The 12,330-nt window shown below is 37.2% G+C and overlaps 1 pseudogene; it reads right to left on the bottom strand.

Annotated features, from left to right (window-relative positions):
• Window positions 1-3,145: 3,145 nt before the first annotated feature.
• LOC131166638 (pentatricopeptide repeat-containing protein At1g14470-like) lies at window positions 3,146-11,813 on the bottom strand (annotated as a pseudogene).
• Between the last annotated feature and the right edge of the window lie 517 nt (window positions 11,814-12,330).

Genomic DNA, 12,330 nt, shown 5'->3' on the forward strand with positions numbered 1-12,330 from the left:
CCGTGCTTTCAACAATACATCTGTCCATCAGGGTTCTCATTTTCACATTTCAATATTTCACATTTCGTATTCACATTTTAGTATTCACATTGCAGTATTCACATTAGAATATTCACATTTCAGTGTTCACATTTCAGTATTCACATTGCAGTATTCACATTGCAATATTCACATTTCCATATTCACATTTTAATATTCACAATTCAATATTCACATTTCAGAATTCATCTTTCAAAAATTCTTATTCCAATATTCATGTTTTCAGTATTCATATCTCATCTCATAATAGTATATATTACATTTCAATATTCTCATCATTTTTCAATAACACATACCATCATTTCATATTTCCTTATTTATTGTAGAAAACATTTCCATATATATATATATATATATATATATATATATATATATGTATGTATACCCTATTCCATCATTTTCCAATTCTCAGAAAATACACATCAATATTTATCACTTTTCATCATTTCCCAAATTTCAAATCCCAAAACACCACAACTCAGTATAAATCATATGTCACACAATTTTATATGATATTCGTAACATAACAATTTTAGGAAAAATATCATAGTTTCATTTTCACATATTTCCTCAACTAGTAATTTCAAAAATAACTGCAATAATTTATTCCCCTTACCTGGCTTACTGAGATCTCCCTAAAATACCCAAATTCTAAGCCTGTGGCGTTCGATGCTCAAAACCCTAAAATTTATATTTTTCCCAAATTAATCAACTCAACTCCCGGAATAATACTTATTTTAATATTTTTTAGACCCACACACTCCCAATAGCCAATTAAATTTTAACAATATTTGACGAATATAATTTCACTATCCTACCCTAGTGTCATGGTCCGACTATTTTCAAACCCTTGTGAAGGGTCGTGCGACGCTAGCTTAAACACTCTTACTTAACTAGTTAGCCTATCGTTTACCAACATTCATCCACGAAGCACTTTCATTAACATTCATTCAAATAGCAGCGGAAACAGTAATCAACTCATGAAAGTTGTGGCAAACAAGCAATAAACATTGAAGCAAATGTAATTCATTAACAACACCTCCGTTGACATCGTGTGCTTAGCGAGGGAGGCAAGTAGGCTAAACATGTTGACAAAAGCTAGTGAGTTTTATAATAACTGATGAACACTCACCCTCCCCTAAAGAGCTTTTTGGGTTATTCTCACTTTGGCACTAGGAAACATTAAAGTGACCAAGGAGTTATACTGCCTTATTTGACTTATAATGAAATAAATATTAGAAAATAACCCTACACTAGTATTTACATGATGGAAAACCATCCCAAACACTTGAGGCAAGCGGTCACAGGTAAGCATAATGCCCTGAACAAGCTTAGCTCGTGACACCTAGCCTTGGAGTGGTGCTTAGGAAACCCAAATTAAAAATTTGCTCTGGCCAACATGACGAGAATTGAACCTAGGACCCTGTGGTGGTGTCCGATTGTCAATTTGGCTGTAGATTTAAGGAAAAATTGAGGAGAGAGTGAGAGATTACCTTACCTCAGGAGTGGTGCCTACGTCACTCCTACGACAAATCTATTCCGGTAAAAATGTCGGTGGCAAAGAATGGAACCTAGGAGTATCTTCCATTTTTCAATCATCGCCTGTTTGACCGAGAAAATCGAGGAGAGAGTGAGAGGAGACAAGGAGAGAAAGAGAGAGACGTGAGATAGAGAGAGAGCGCAGGAATTGTTTGGGGAGGGTTCTGCCACTAATGAATTGAAATTTCCTAAAGCTTCAAAGAAGCTTCAGGTAACCACTTATATAAATATTATATATATATATATATATGTATATATAAAATATTATTATTATATTATATTATATTATTAATTAAATCATTGTTAATTATTATTATTATTTTTTTGAAATCATTACATCCTCTTGTAACAATTATTTTTGGGGTGTTACACTTGGTCTTCTAACCATTAGCATGTTAGGAGAATTAGTTTCACGTCTCAACTTTTATGATGTCACCCAGAGTTACAAATCATCGACTCTGATACCACTTGTTAGCATCGGAGGAGCCCATGGGTGGGTTTGATACACATGGGTGAACACCAACTTGACTCAAAAGTTTAAGCCTATTGGGTCTTGGGTCCAATCATGTATATAAGCACTCATCATCCACTCAAATTTTTCAATGTGGGACAAACTCACAAGTGAAATTTTCAACAATAGTTACACTTGAAACTTTCTCAAAATTACCTCATTCAAACCTTGATAAATGATGACAAGGGCCTCCCAATCCATCTTCCTTAGATCCCTCAAAACATCATTTTGAGTTTGGCTTAAAGTACCATTATTTTTGTGGCTTTACATAGTCCTTTTCAAACAACTTTGCAAAAATCTTTGGATCCAAGCAAGGTTCCATATGAAGAGACAAAATTTTGAAGTTACATTTGGTGAATAAAGAAACTTAGAATGGATTGGTTATCTTTCTTTGCTACCACAAACTCGCTTTATTATCACTTTGTTGACAACTAGAGAGGAATAATATTAGAAATGATTGAATTAGACAAGATTAGAATGTTTAAACACTAAAAAAACTTCTACTCGCTTGAGCATAAAGGTTTGTGCATATGGCTATTTGCACTTCATAGTCTTTTTCATTTTTTTTATAACAATAGATTAGCAGTTCATCATAATATTTATTGTAGGTCTAGTTTTTCAATAACCACAAAGTCACAGTAGGCAAGTGCTTATCTTTGGGCTTCTCCATTTTTGACTGATTCACATGAAGATAGGATGATGGCTGTTCACTGGCATGTTCAATTCACTGAGTGGAACTTGTAGATCCCATCTTAACTCGGCCAACAAGGCAACAAGTAATCCCCATTCAACCATTCCTTTCATCCTTGAAGTTGCTCTCTTAAGTCATTTGTTCACCCCTATCACTACACTTGGCCAGTGCTTTTGTACGTGTCCAAGTGCAAACTTATGCTGTAAACGATAAATGTTCGTTCTTTGTGAAAGTTTTGAGTATAGTATTAATTGAAAATGGCTTGAAAAATATTAAATGATGATTTTGTATATACTGCATTGTCTATGTACAGTAGTAAATAGTGATCATAGCACGCCATTTTTCCCCTTTTTTTTTTTATCACCTTACCAATAGTAGTCTTTGCAAGAGCACATCCCATCACTGAAATAGTGAAAGTTCTTGTCATCCCTCAATATTATCTCCCTCCCTTCCAGCTTTGAGATGATCTTTATAGTCATATGGCAGTCCCAACAAACCCTTAGGTTCTTCATCACCCTAATCATTGCCCCTGCTTCACTAACAAGAAGAGCAAAACCAATGGCCAATTTCTCACGATGAGTTCCCACCATCTCCTCCTTCTCTTCCTTTTCAACATCTCTCAGTGCACAGCTCTTATCGGCTGTGTATCCAATAGCCCTCATCTTCTTCTTTAGTTCTGTCAATAACATATAAATATCTGTTGATTGTTCATGTGATTTATCTCCCACTACAAACTTGTGCATTTTGCCACCAAATTCAACCCAATTGCATCCAATAGTCTTTTTCACTCTTCTTTTTCTTATAACCTCTCTGATTCTCTCAACATCTTCCCATCTCCCTGCTGAAGCATATATGTTTGAAAGCATAACATAATTTCCCGAATTTTCCAGTTCAAGCTCAAAGAACTTTTTTGCAGCTAGTTCCCCCACTTCGACTCTTTTTTGAATTCGGCTAGCATTTAGAAGAGAACCATAAACTCCAGCATGTGGTTCCATTGGCATTTTATGAACTAATCTCTTTGCTTCATCCAGTTGACTGACTCGACCAAACAAATCAACCATGCAAGCATAGTGATCTATAACAGGGGCTTTGATTGATTCAAAAACCTTTTGGCCTTCTTCCAATAGCATGACTGCATGCTGTCAAGATGCCAAAATAAGTTACACGGTTGGGCTCAACAGTAGTTTGACAACTTCTCTTCCATGGCCATGAGTTGCAAGACCTGCCATCAATGTATTGTATGAAACCACATCCTTTGTTGCCATTTCTTGGAAAATCTTCTGGGCCTCTTTGAAGCTCCCACATTTAGAGTACATGAATATCAAATAGTTGCATCATACGATGCTCAATTTAGTCTGGTTTTCAGAGAGGCGCTTCACCACCCACTTCCCCAATTCCAAAGCCCCAAGATATCCTCAAGTTGAGATAGCACTCAACATTGTTACTCATCTGGTGTTGAATCACCAGTTGTGAGCATTTCTTTAAAAAGTTCAATTGCCATAGCTGATTGTCTGTTTTGAGCATAACCAACAATTATAGTGTTCCAAGAGACAACATTCCTCTCTGGCATCCTATCAAAGATCTCTCTGGCTGAAATCTGATCACCAATGCACATATATGCTGAAATCATGGCTTTCCAGGTCACAGAATTCTTGTGTATTCCCATTTCATCGAAAATTTTCTGAGCAGTCACAAGGTTTCCAAACTTGGCATATATGTCCACGAGCACATTTTGACAAAGCAATTCAGATGGATCTGCCTCTGGTCGAGTGTTTTGACTAGAGATTCTGCAAGGTGAAGATCACCACATGAGGAACAACACGAAATGATGGTGACCCACGTCATTTCATCTAGTTGAAGCCCAACACTTATCATCTCCTTGAACTGTTAGGACTAGAGGAGTCCATGGGTGGGCTTGATACACATGGGTAAACACCAACTTGACCCAAAAGCTTAAGCCTATTGGGTCTTGGGCCCAACCATGTATATAAGCATCTATTATCCACTCTAATTTTTCAATGTGGGACAAACTCACAAATTCTCAACAATCTCCCCTTCACTTGTGAGTTCTAACTGCTCCCTTAAACGAAAACAATTCCCCAACAGTTGCTCAAGTGGGCCTGACCACTGGCGCCTACATGTCTTAGATTGTATTCCATGTGCCTCCGAACCAATCCTACCTTTCACGTCTTGACCCTATTCGGATCCATCCCAAGCCTAGTGATCCTTATTGGCCTCGATCACACACTTGGTCCTCCAACTGTTAACTTGTCAGGAGAGATAGCTTCACGTCTCGACTTTTACGATATTACTCACCCAACTTGACCCAAGGGCTCTGATACCACTTGTCGGGACCGGAGGAATCCATAGGTGGGCTTGATACACATGGGTGAACACCAACTTTACCCAAAGGCTTAAATTTTTGGGTCAAGTTGATGTTCATGCATGTATTTCAAGCCAACCCATGGGCTCCTTTGGTGCTAACATGAACAAGCTCAAAGACTTTTTCGCAAACCCTTTCTGAGCATAACTCGAGAGCATTGCATTCCATGAGACCACATTTTTCTCAAGCATTTCATCGAAATATTTCCTTGCAATTTCCAAATCGCATATGTTACAGTACCCTGATACCATAGCAGTCCAAGTGATGGCATTCCTCTTAGGCATCATATTGAACAGCGAAAGAGCTTCACCTTCATAATTGTTGGCTTAACTAGGCTTACAACTCTTGATTTTGATGATAACAAATTAAGGCTATCTAATTTGCTTCCAAGTGATGCTATTTTAGTTATTGAAGGCAAAGATGATTTCAGATGATAAAAGGGAAAATTCCAAAAGCTCATTCAATTTAGACTTCAAATGACATATCTTGAAAGCTCACAAGGATCAAGAAACATGGAAGTCCTTACATAAAAGAAAGTGATCCATAATGAAAGCTCAAAGAAGTTTTGCGACAAAGTGAACTCAATGCAAAGAGGAGTCACCTCAGTTCTTAGGACAAGTCTTTGTAAGTACTTCAAGAATGGTTCAAATATGATTTTTCATTTTGAAGCTCATTAGGCAAACAAGACTTAGAGACTTTAGTTTTATGTCTTAGAACTGATTTTTTAGAAGAAAAACAAAAAAGCCATGAAAACCACTACTTAGGACAACATGAGTACAAGTAGTTCGGAAAATGAATCAAGTGACCAAGAGGTTGCCTATACGTGCTTTATGGCTTGGGACGATGAGAAAAGCTCCTCATCTAAATCTTTAAATAATTCTTGTAGTGATGAATCCAATGATGAGTGTATGTCATCTTATGATGAATTACAAAATGAATTATACAAAGTTCATAAGATGCTAATTAAAATAACTAAACAAAACACATCATTGAAAAATAAGAATGAAGGTATAATGAAAGAGTTAGAATCCCTTAGAACTGCTGAAAGAGAAAAAGATTCAAGAATCAAGAAAATAGAAAGTAAGAATGAAGCTATGACAAAGAAGTTAGTATATTAAAATCTTGCTAAAAAAGAAAAAGACTTGAAAATTAAAGAATTAGAAAGTAAGAATGAAAAGATGATAGAAGACCTTTGATCCCTATCCTCTATGGAATATAAAAAAGACATATATATTTCTGAATTAGAAGATAAAATAAGAAAATTATCTCAAGAATTAGAGAAATCACTAAAGAATGTTGATGACAAGAAAGAGATAGAGATAAATGATCTCCAAAATCAAATTGAAGATAAAGAAAAAATCATTTATAACTTCACAAAAGGAAAGACAAACTTTGACAAAATGATAGGCTCACAAAGGATGACCTTAAACAAAGAAGGCATTGAATTTAATGGGGTTGAAAATAAAAAGAAAAAGAATCTTTACATGGGTTATTTTTTGAAAGCATCCAAAAATTATGCTAGCACATCCTCTAATGCCTACACTAGCACCATATGTTATCAATGTAAGAAAAAGGGGCATACAAAATTTGAATATCCATTCCATTTAAAAGAAAGGGTGTGAAAACTAAACAAGTATGGAGAATTTAAGAAAACATCCTTTATTAAACCAACCAGAACCAAGAAAGTATGGGTACCAAGATGAAAGACTAGTTCATAAATGAAAAACTCCATGGATTAAGTCATTCCCCTTTAAAAATTGAGAAAGTAACTTAATTCATGATCAACAAACGAACTAGTTGAAATAGAAAAACTTAAAGATGAGTTTAAGAGCTTATTATAACAAACACAAATAACAATGTTGGCCAAAATCATAGGATGATTTTTACAAGGCTTGACTTAAGAAAATATTAAGAAAATATCAAATTGAGCTTATTACATAAGTACCTTGATTAAGAAAAAGATATTTCAGAATGAAAGCCTATATGCTATATGCTTACATGCCTACATGATATGCTATATGCTACATGTGTATGACTTGACTTGACTTGACTTGACTTGACTTATATTGATAATTTATGGCTTACTATGTTGAAAATTTGAGCATGAGATTATTGAGCAATTTTGATATGAGATTAATTCTTGACCATGCATGCTATTGATGAAACACATGGATAAACTTACTGCTTTTTATATTGATATCTATGAGCTATGAAAGACATCATAGTTATATTGGTATCAGAGCCTAGTTATAGTAATTCTTAACAAGAAACTATAAAAAGATCTAATGGCACACATAGGAGTAGCTCCCTTTGGTGAGGGCCAATCCTCAACCCGTCCACCAATCTTCTGTGGACATAACTATACATTTTGGAAAAAGAGAATGCAAATCTATCTCCAAAACATGGATTGGAAAACTTGGAAAGTAGTTATGGATGGAGACCTAATCCCTACTAATATAGTAGATGGAAAACAAATTCCCAAAGAGAAAAAAGATATGACCGATATAGACTATAAGATGCTCCAAATGAATTCAAGTGCTATAAATGCCTTATATTGTGCTTTAGATGCTAATGAGTTCAATAGGGTCATGGCCTACAAAACGGTTAAAGATATATGAGACAAATTAGAAGTAACATATGAAGGAACAGTAGATGTTAGGGACAATAGGATAGATATGTTTACAAGTGAGTATGAAGCATTCAAAATGAATTTAGATGAAACAATCTCTAGTATGTATACCAGATTTACCCACATAATCAATTCATTAAGTGCCTTAGGAAATACTTACACTACCTACGAAATGATTAGAAAAATTTTAGGAGGCCTTCCCTCCATATGGGAACCAAAGGCTACTGCTATCACGGAAGGTGGAAACCTTAAGACGACCTCATTAGATGAACTCATAGGTTCATTACTTACCTATGAAATGGCTTTAAAAGAAAGAAATCCTGAACCCAGGCATAAAAAGTCCATTGCATTAAAAGCTTTCAATAACAGCTCAAGTGAAGACGAAAGTGAATCAAGCGACTTAGATTAGGATGAATTAGCTTTCATCACTAAAAGATTAGGCAAGTTCTATAGGAAAAATAAAAAGTTTCCTAGAAAGTTTAATAAAAAGAAATTTGAAAAAGGAGAGACAAGTAGAAAGAAAATAAGAGTAAAAATGATCCTCTTATATGCTATCATTGCAAGAAACCAGGGCACATCAAGTCGGACTGCCTGTTACTCAAGAAAGACAAAAAGAAAAGGAAGGAAGCTATGAAGGCCACATGGGATGATTCAAGCTCCAGCGAGACGAAGAACGAGTCAAGTTGACAAGAGATGGTGAATATATGTTTCATGACAAATGATGAAGAGGTAAATTCCTACTACTCCTCAACAGAATCTAACAATGAGTTTTGTGATGAGTCTTGCGATAGCATGCCCTCCTATATGGAATTACAAGTTGAGCTGTTTACTTTACATAAAAGATTCATAAAAATTTTCAAAAGAAACATAACATTGAAAGAACAAAATAAAGAATTAATAAAACAACTTGAATCCTCCAAAACCATTGAAAAAGAAAAAGATTCTTGTATTAAAAAGTTAGAAGAGGAAATAAAAGAAATAACTCAAGAGATAGGCAAAACTCAAGAAGATGATTTAAATAAAAAAGATTTAGAGATAAATGAACTTAAGAAATCAATAGAGGATAAAGAAAAAACAATTTATAACTTTACCAAAGGAAAAGAAAATTTTGAAAAAATGATTGGACAACAAAGATTATATAGAAATAGAGAAGGGATAGGTTATAATGGTAAAATGAATAAAAGAAGTAAGAAGCCATACATGAGATATTTTGTCAAAGAAGTAAAGCACTATGCTAGTATTTCTTCAAACAACAAACATGAACACACCACTTGCTACATGTGCAAGAATAAAGGTCATGTAATGTTCAATTGCCCACTAAAAATAAAATATGTTAAAGTTCAAGGAGAATGGAAAGTAAATAATGGAACTAAAAACAATTCAAAGAAAGTTAAGAGAATTTGGCTTCCAAAGACTGACACTATGAATCCCTCATTGTAGGTGTGCTTTAAGACTACACCTTATTTTTCAATAACCCCATTTTCAGTAGCTAGAAATGATGGAATTCCAGTCGTAAGTGCCTTTTCAGGCATTCCATCAAACAACTTCCGGGCAAGCTCGATAGGGCCATATTTGGCGTACATGCCCATGATGGCATTGCAGACATAAGGATCAGAAACGTGACCCAATTTGAGAACGTGGGTGTGAATTATGACGAAATCATAGCCGGAGGATTTGATCAAGATGGGGTACACAAACGCATTGGGCATCACATCAGAGGCGCGCATTTGATCGAATAGGGAGAGCACATCACGGTGAGCCCCTAAGTGGGAGTAATATTTGAACAAGTTGGTCAAGACGAAGACGTTGGGGCGAGCGGCAGATTCAATAATGAGACGGGTGTAGGGGGAAGGGTGTCATGGTCTGACTATTTTCACACCCTTGTGAAGGGTCATCCAGCACTAGCTAAAGCACTCTTGTTTAACTAGCCAACCAATCGTTTACCAACAGTCATCCACGAAACACTTTCGTTAGCATTCAATCAAATGGCAGCGGAAACAGTAATCAATTCATGAAAGTCTTAGCAAGCAAGCAGTAAACATTGAAGCAACCGTAATTCATTAACAACACCTCCATTGACATTGTGTGCTTAGTGAGGAGGCAAGTAGGCTAAACACGTTAACAAAAGCTAGTGAGTTTTACAATGACTGATGAACACTCACCCTCCCCTAAAGAGCTTTTTGGGCCATTCTTACTCTAGCACTAGGAAACATCAAAGTGACCGAGGAGTCATACTACCTTATTTGGCATACAAAGACGCTACTAGCAGAAAATAACCTATACTAGTATTTACATGATGGAAACTCATCCCAAGCACACAAGGTAAGCGGTCATAGGCAAGCATAATGCCCTGAATAAGCTTAGCTCATGACATTCTCCCCCACTTATGTGGTTGACATCCTCGTAGACTTTGGTGGCAGGTACACTTCAAGTTTGTCCATGAACGGTTGAATATCTTCTGCAGAAATCCAGCTGATTTCTTTGTCATCAAGGCATTTCCACTTCACTAGGAAATTATGCAGCTTCTTCCTTGAGGATATGAACTTTCTGTCTAGAAGGATCTCTTCAACTTCACGGCTGTTAGGTTGCACTGTCTTCAACTCTACTATGTTGAACTGACTTATGCTTTGGTCATTGGTGTTGGCGTTGAACGGCTTGAGGCAGTTGACATGAAACTGCGGTCTTCTCCCCTGATCTGCCCACTTCTTCATCTACTTAGAAGCTTTCTCCAGATAGGCTCAGGAAAACTTTGCATTCTGTCTCCATTCTCTAGTGAAGATGTATGCCCTGGGACTCTTTCGTTTGTACGACTCGCCCACTGTGTGAGGTAACAACGGCAACTGACTTGTAACAAGCTCAAAAGTGCTCTTGTTGGTTGTTGAGCTCCTTTGGGCATTGCCACATAATGGAGCCATATCAAGTAGTTGCACACCATTCTTCTGGTTGTCGTTGACAAAATGGCACAAGTACTCTTTCAGTAGCTTTCTGAATCTCTTCATCTATCCGTCTGTCTGTGGTGATAACTCAAAGAGATGTCAAGATGTGACCTGAATATACTGAAAAATTCTATCAAGAAGTTGTCAGTGAACATTAAGTCTTGGTCACAAACAATAACTTGGGGAAAACCCCAATATCCCACAATAGTCACAAGGAACAATTGTGTCGTCTCCTTTGCCGAACAATACTTTGGTGCGGCCATGAAAGTACCATACTTCTTCTGCTCCCCCTTGTCTTGTTGGCAAGCGAGACAAGTTTTGGTATAATCAACCACATCATCCCGCGTGTGCGGCCAATAATACCTCCCCAGTAGTCCTGTCATTGGAGTCATTCTCCGTGAATACCCCTTAACGAACTTCCTGCAATATCTAGTAAGGCCAAGAAAGGAACACAACTCCTTCACTGTTATGGGGATCTTACGTTCTTGAATCATCCTTACCTTCTCCATACCCCTTTGAATACAACCTTGTTCAACCACATAACCAAGGAATTTGTTGCTCCACTGAATGAAAGAGAACTTCCCTTTCTTCACACACAAACAGTTTCCCCTCAGCCTGTAGAACACCTTTTGTAGATGCACTTCATGTTTCCTATGAAACAACACCGATGCTCCCAACGGTGCTTTGAAAGGGCGAACACATCCTGCTTCCAATTCATCAAACTATTTCCCCAACTCTACTATCTCAAGAGGCACAATCCGACATGGCCCTTTAGCACGTGGTTTCACTCCTAATAACAACTTGATCTCATGCTCCACAATCTGTCATGAAGGCAAATTGTGAGGTAGCTTATCCGGCAACATCTCCTTATCCTCATCCAATGTCACTTGGATGGTCGTAGGCTCCAGTTCTTGGTCTACTTCTTTGTCTACCACCACCATGGCTAGACGTGTCTGCTCACCTTGACCCAATCCCTCATTAAGTTGTATGGATGAAAGGGACTTCCCGTCATCTCCTTTCATCGCGACGACTTGCACCATGCACGCGTGATCTCCCATCAAACACAGGGAACCAGCCAAAGGCATTAGCACTGCCCTCGTCCCCCTTAGGAACTCCATTCCTAGAATGACTGGAAAGTCATCCAATAGCACCACTGTGAAATTCGCTTGACCTTCCCACTATCCAAGCTTCACAGTCACTTGTTTGGCTACTCCCAGAGTAGGTTGGGCTACAGAGTTAACTGCGTTCATGCGTCATGTATCCTTCTCTAAGGATAAGTTGAGTCTCCATTGTAACGACCCAAAGAATTATGGTATTTAAATAATAGAGGAAGGAGAGAAGCGTTTGTTGACGAAGTGGCTTATTGGGCTCGTCGACGGGGGCGTGCTCCATTGACGAGAAGATACCAAGAGGCTATTTCTCAGCCTTGAATTTCATCGATGAAGAATAAGCATCATCGACAAACTTCCTTTGTGATCTCGTCGACGAGGTGACGTGTCTCATTGATGAAGGCCAATGTATAAGTATGCTAAAACTAGATTTTTCAGTAGAAATCATGCGAGGAAATTCTCTCTCTCTCTCTCTCTCTCTCTCTCTCTCTCT

Source organism: Malania oleifera, chromosome 10 (assembly GCF_029873635.1).
Source record: "Malania oleifera isolate guangnan ecotype guangnan chromosome 10, ASM2987363v1, whole genome shotgun sequence".
NCBI lineage: Eukaryota > Viridiplantae > Streptophyta > Magnoliopsida > Santalales > Ximeniaceae > Malania > Malania oleifera.